Genomic DNA, 6,000 nt, shown 5'->3' with positions numbered 1-6,000 from the left:
GCATGTGGGTGCGTGATGCGGCGGGAGGAGGAATCGAGGGAGAGAAAGGGATCGAGCGAGGCGCTGCGTGAGGGTGGCGGCATGAGGGAGAGAGCGAAGGGAGATAGGGGATCGAGCAGGGTGTGGGCTAAGGTTAGGGAGGAGATCGGCCAGGGCTTGGTTGAGTTAATGGGCCGGCTGGGTGGGAGGTCCAAGTGGCCAGTTAGGCTGAACTCCTCTCTTTCTCCCATTTCTCTTTATTTTCTAAAACGACAAATAGCAAAGAAAGAAAATGAGAGAAAGAGAAGGTTGGAGAAGGAATTTGGGCACGGGGACAACTTCCCCGGACTCACAAAAATGCGAGGAATTTAAATAAAATGGCAAGAGGATTTTTTAGATAAAATAAATTCGCACATGTTGAATTTAATTCAAGATGTTTGAATTTCGAAGCCCATTCGAATGGACTCTAAATGGGCTGAGATTTGAGGAGATGCTCCCGCACATTAGATGTGATTTATGGGACGATTTGGAACATTTATGGAGAAGTAGGATTGCAACTCAATTTACTAAAAGGTCGAAAAGGAAGGATAGGGAAGTTGAGTCGGATAAAAGAAGAGTTGAAGAGTAGTGCAATTATTTTATGGGTGATTCCTAGTTAATGGAAATTTCATTATAGCTCCCTAATATATTAGGAGGATATGTTATAAAGAGAATCACCATGTGAATTCCCTCGGTTTAAATGGATTGATGATCCATACAATTTGATTGTTGAGAAAAAGATGGCATGATGACATGATGCAATGCAAATGATGCAAATATGAAAGCAATGAACCAAACAAATCACAATCACACGACTAAACCTGAAAACATGAAAGGAATCTGGAGCATCGGTCTTGGGGCGTCACAGATTCACATGTAGATCCCGCCATGACGCTCTTCCTGGAACTGCACCAACTGACAGCTCCACCATTTAATAAAAATATGTATCCGGTTTGTGACTTAGAGTCATGCGGATCAGTGTCAAAGCTCGGATCGACGTAACCATTTACGACGAGCTCTTTGTCACCTCCATAAATGAGAAACATATACTTAGTCCTAATCAGGTATTTCAGGATGTTCTTGACCGTTGTCTAGTGATCCACTCCTGGATTACTTTGGTACGTCCCCACTAAGCTAATACCAAGGCACACATCAGGTCTGGTACACAACATTGCATACATGATAGAACCTATGGATGAAGCATAAGGAATGACTTTCATTTTCTCTCTATCTTCTGCAGTGGTCGGGCATTGAGTCTGACTCAACTTCACACCTTGAAACACAGGCAAGAACCCTTTCTTTTCTTGATCCATTTTGAACTTCTTCAAAACTTTATCAAGGTATGTGCTTTGTGAAAGTCCAATTAAGCGTCTTGATCTATCTCTAGATATCTTGATGCCCAATATATAAGTAGCTTCACCGAGGTCTTTCATTGAAAAATTCTTACTCAAGTATCCTTTTATGATATTCAAAAATTCAGTATCATTTCCGATCAACGAAATGTCATCTACATATAATATCAGAAATGCTACAGAGCTCCCACTCACTTTCTTCTAAATACAGGCTTCTCCAAAAGTCTGTATAAAACCATATGCTTTTATCACATTATCAAAGCATATATTCAAACTCCGAGAGGCTTGCACCAGTCCATAAATGGATCGTTGGATCTTGCACACTTTGTTAGCACATTTTGGATCGACAAAACCTTCTGGTTGCATCATATACAACTCTTCTTTAAGATATCCATTAAGGAATGCAGTTTTGACATCCATTTTCCAAATTTCATAATCACAAAATGCGGCAATTTCTAACATGATTTGGACGGACTTAAGCATCTCTACGGGTGAGAAGGTCTCATCATAGTCAACTCCTTGATATTGTCGAGAACCTTTTGCAACAAGTCGAGCTTTGTAGACAGTAACATTACCATCAGTGTCAGTCTTCTTCTTGAAGATCCATTTATTCTCTATGGCCTGCCGATCATCGGGCAAGTCAACCAAAGTCCATACTTTGTTCTCATACATGGATCCCATCTCAGATTTCATGGGGTCAACCATTTTGCGGAATCTGGGCTCATCATCGCTTCCTCATAGGTCATAGGTTCGTCATGGTCAAGTAACATGACCTCCAGAACAGGATTACCGTACCACTCCGGTGCGGACCTTACTCTGGTTGACCTACCAGGTTCGGTAGTAACTTGATCAGAAGTTTCATGATCATCATCATTAGCTTCCTCACTTACTAGTGTAGGAATCACTGGAATTGATTTTTGTGATGAACTACTTTCCAATAAGGGAGTAGGTACAATTACCTCATCAAGTTCTACTTTCCTCCCACTCACTTCTTTCGAGAGAAACTCCTTCTCTAGAAAGGATCCATTCTTAGCAACAAATATCTTGCCTTCGGATCTGTGATAGAAGGTGTACCCAACAGTTTCCTTTGGGTATCCTATGAAGAAACATTTTTCCGATTTGGGTTCGAGCTTACCAAGTTGAAGCTTTTTCGCATAAGCATCGCAGCCCCAAACTTTAAGAAATGACAACTTGAGTTTCTTGCCAAACCATAGTTCATAAGGTGTCATCTCAATGGATTTTGATGGTGCCTATTTAACGTGAATGCAGCCGTCTCTAAATCATAACCCCAAAACGATAGCGGTAAATCAGTGAGAGACATCATAGATCGCACCATATCTAATAAAGTGCGGTTACGACGTTCGGGCACACCTTTACGTTGTGGTGTTCCAAGTGGCGTGAGTTGCGAAACTATTCCACATTGTTTCAAATGAAGATCAAACTCATAACTCAAATATTCACCTCCACAATCAGATCATAGAAACTTAATTTTCTTGTTACGATGATTTTCCACTTCACTCTGAAATTCTTTGAACTTTTCAAATGTTTCAGACTTATGTTTCATCAAGTAGATATACCCATATCTTCTTAAATCATCTGTGAAGGTAAGAAAATAACGGTACCCGCCGCGAGCATCAACATTCATCGGACCGCATACATCAATGTCTATTATTTCCAACAAGTTTGTTGCTCGCTCCATTGTTCCGGAGAACGGAGTTTTAGTCATCTTTCCCATGAGGCATGGTTCACAAGCATCAAGTGATTCATAATCAAGTGATTCCAAAAGTCCATCAGCATGGAGTTTCTTCATGTGCTTTACACCAATATGACCTAAACGGCAGTGCCAAAAATAAGTTGCGCTATCATTATTAAACTTATATCTTTTGGCTTCAATACTATGAACATGTGTATCACTACTATCAAGATTTAGTAAAAACAAACCACTCATCAAGGGTGCATGACCATAAAAGATGTTATTCATATAAATAGAACAACCATTATTCTCTGATTTAAATGAATAAACGTCTCGCATCAAACAAGATCCAGATATAATGTTCATACTCAACACTGGCACCAAATAAAAATTATTTAGGTCTAATACTAATCCCGAAGGTAGATGTAGAGGTAGCGTGCCGACGGCGATCACATCGACTTTGGAACCATTTCACATGCGCATCGTCACCTTGTCCTTAGCTAATCTTCGCTTAATCCGTAGCCCCTATTTCGAGTTGCAAATATTAGCAACAGAATCAGTATCAAATACACAAGCGCTACTTCGAGCATTAGTAAGGTACACATCAATAACATGTATATCAAATATACCTTTCACTTTGCCATCTTTCTTCTCCGCCAAATACTTCGGGTAGTTCCGCTTCAAGTTACCAGCCCCTTTGCAGTAGAAGCACCCAGTCTCAGGCTTAGGTCCAGACTTGGGCTTCTTCACTTGAGCAGCAACTTGCTTGTTGTTCTTTTTGAAGTTCCCCTTCTTCCCTTTACCCTTTTTCTTGAAACTGGTGGTCTTGTTGACCTTCAACACTTGATGCTCCTTCTTGATTTCTACCTCCGCAACCTTTAGTATTGAGAAGAGCTCGGGAAATGTCTTATCCATCCCTTGCATATTATAGTTCATCACGAAGCTCTTGTAGCTTGGTGGCAGTGATTGAAGAACTCTGTTAATGACACTATCATCAGGAAGATTAACTCCCAGCTGAGTCTACTGGTTGTGGTACACAGATATTCTGAGTATATGTTCAATGAGAGAACTATTCTCCTCCATTTTGAAGTTGTAGAACTTATTTGAGACTTCATATCTCTCAATCCAGGCATTTGCTTGAAATATTAACTTCAACTCCTGGAACATCTCATATGCTACATGACGTTCAAAACGTCGTTGAAGTCCCGGTTCTAAGCCGTAAAGGATGGCACACTGAACTATCGACTAGTCATCAGGTTTGCTCTGCCAGATGTTCATAACATCTCGTGTTGCTCCTGTAGCGGGTTTGTTACCTAGCTTTGCTTCCAGGACATAATTCTTTTGTGCAGCATTGAGGATAATCCTCAAGTTACGGACCCAGTCCTTGTAATTTCTACCATCATCTTTCAACTTAGCTTTTCTAGGAACGCATTAAAATTCAATGGAACAAGAACACGGGCCATCTATCTATAACAACATAGACATGCAAAATACTATCAGGTATTAAGTTCATGATAAATTAAAGTTCAATTAATCAAATTACTTCAGAACTCCCACTTAGATAGACATACCTCTAATCATCTAAGTGATCACGCGATCCATATCAACTAAACCATGTCTGATCATCATGTGAGATTGAGTAGTTTTCAATGGTGAACATCACTATGTTGATCATATCTACTATATGATTCACGCTCGACATTTCAGTCTCAGTGTTCCGAGGCCATATCTGCATATGCTAGGCTCGTCGAGTTTAACCCGAGTATTCCCCATGTGCAAAACTAGCTTGCACCCATTGTATGTGAACGTAGAGCTTATCACACCCGATCATCACGTGGGGTATCGGCACAACGAACTGTAGCAATGGTGCATACTCAGGGAGAACACTTATACATTGAAATTTAGTGAGAGATTGATACGTCTTCGTCGTATCTACTTTTCCAAACACTTTTGCCCTTGTTTTGGACTCTAACTTGCATGATTTGAATGGAACTAACCTAGACTGACGCTGTTTTTAGCAGAATTGCCATGGTGTTATTTTTGTGCAGAAATAATAGTTCTCGGAATGACCTAAAAATAAACGGAGAATTATTGTGGAATATATAAAAAATACTGGAAGAAAGATCCAAGTCAGGGGGCCCACACGCTGTCCACGAGGGTGGGGGCGCGCCCTACCCCCTGGGTGCGCCCCCTGTCTCGTGGGCCCCTTGATGCTCCACTGAACTCAACCTTGACTCCATATATTCACTTTCGGGGAGAAAAAATCAGGGCGAAGGATTCATCGCATTTTGCGATACGGAGCCGCCGCCAAGCCCAAAACTCTCTCGGGAGGGCTGATCTGGAGTCCGTTCGGGGCTCCGGAGAGGGGAATCTGTCGCCATCGTCATCATCAACCTTCCTCCATCACCAATTCCATGATGCTGACCGCCATGCGTGAGTAATTCCATCGTAGGCTTGCTAGACGGTGATGTGTTGGATGAGATTTATCATGTAATCGAGTTAGTTTTGTTAGGTTTTGATCCCTAGTATCCACTATGTTCTGAGAATGATGTTGCTATGACTTTTCTATGCTTAATTCTTGTCACTAGGGCCCGAGTGCCATGATTTCAGATCTGAACTTGTTATGTTTTCATCAATATATGAGAGTTCTTGATCCTATCTTGCAAGTCTATAGTCACCTATTATGTGTTATGATCCGTTAACCATGAAGTGACAATAATCGGGATACTTACCGGTGATGACCGTAGTTTAAGGAGTTCATGTATTCACTATGTGTTAATGCTTTGGTCCGGTACTCTATTAAAAGGAGGCCTTAATATCCCTTATTTTCCAATAGGACCCCGCTGCCATGGGAGGGTAGGACAAAACATGTCATGCAAGTTCTTTTCCATAAGCATGTATGACTATAATCGGAATACATGCCTACATTACATTGAT

Source organism: Triticum urartu, chromosome 2 (assembly GCF_003073215.2).
Source record: "Triticum urartu cultivar G1812 chromosome 2, Tu2.1, whole genome shotgun sequence".
Lineage (NCBI taxonomy): Eukaryota > Viridiplantae > Streptophyta > Magnoliopsida > Poales > Poaceae > Triticum > Triticum urartu.
The sequence above is the reverse complement of the archived record's forward strand: the minus strand, read 5'-3'. Positions refer to the sequence as shown.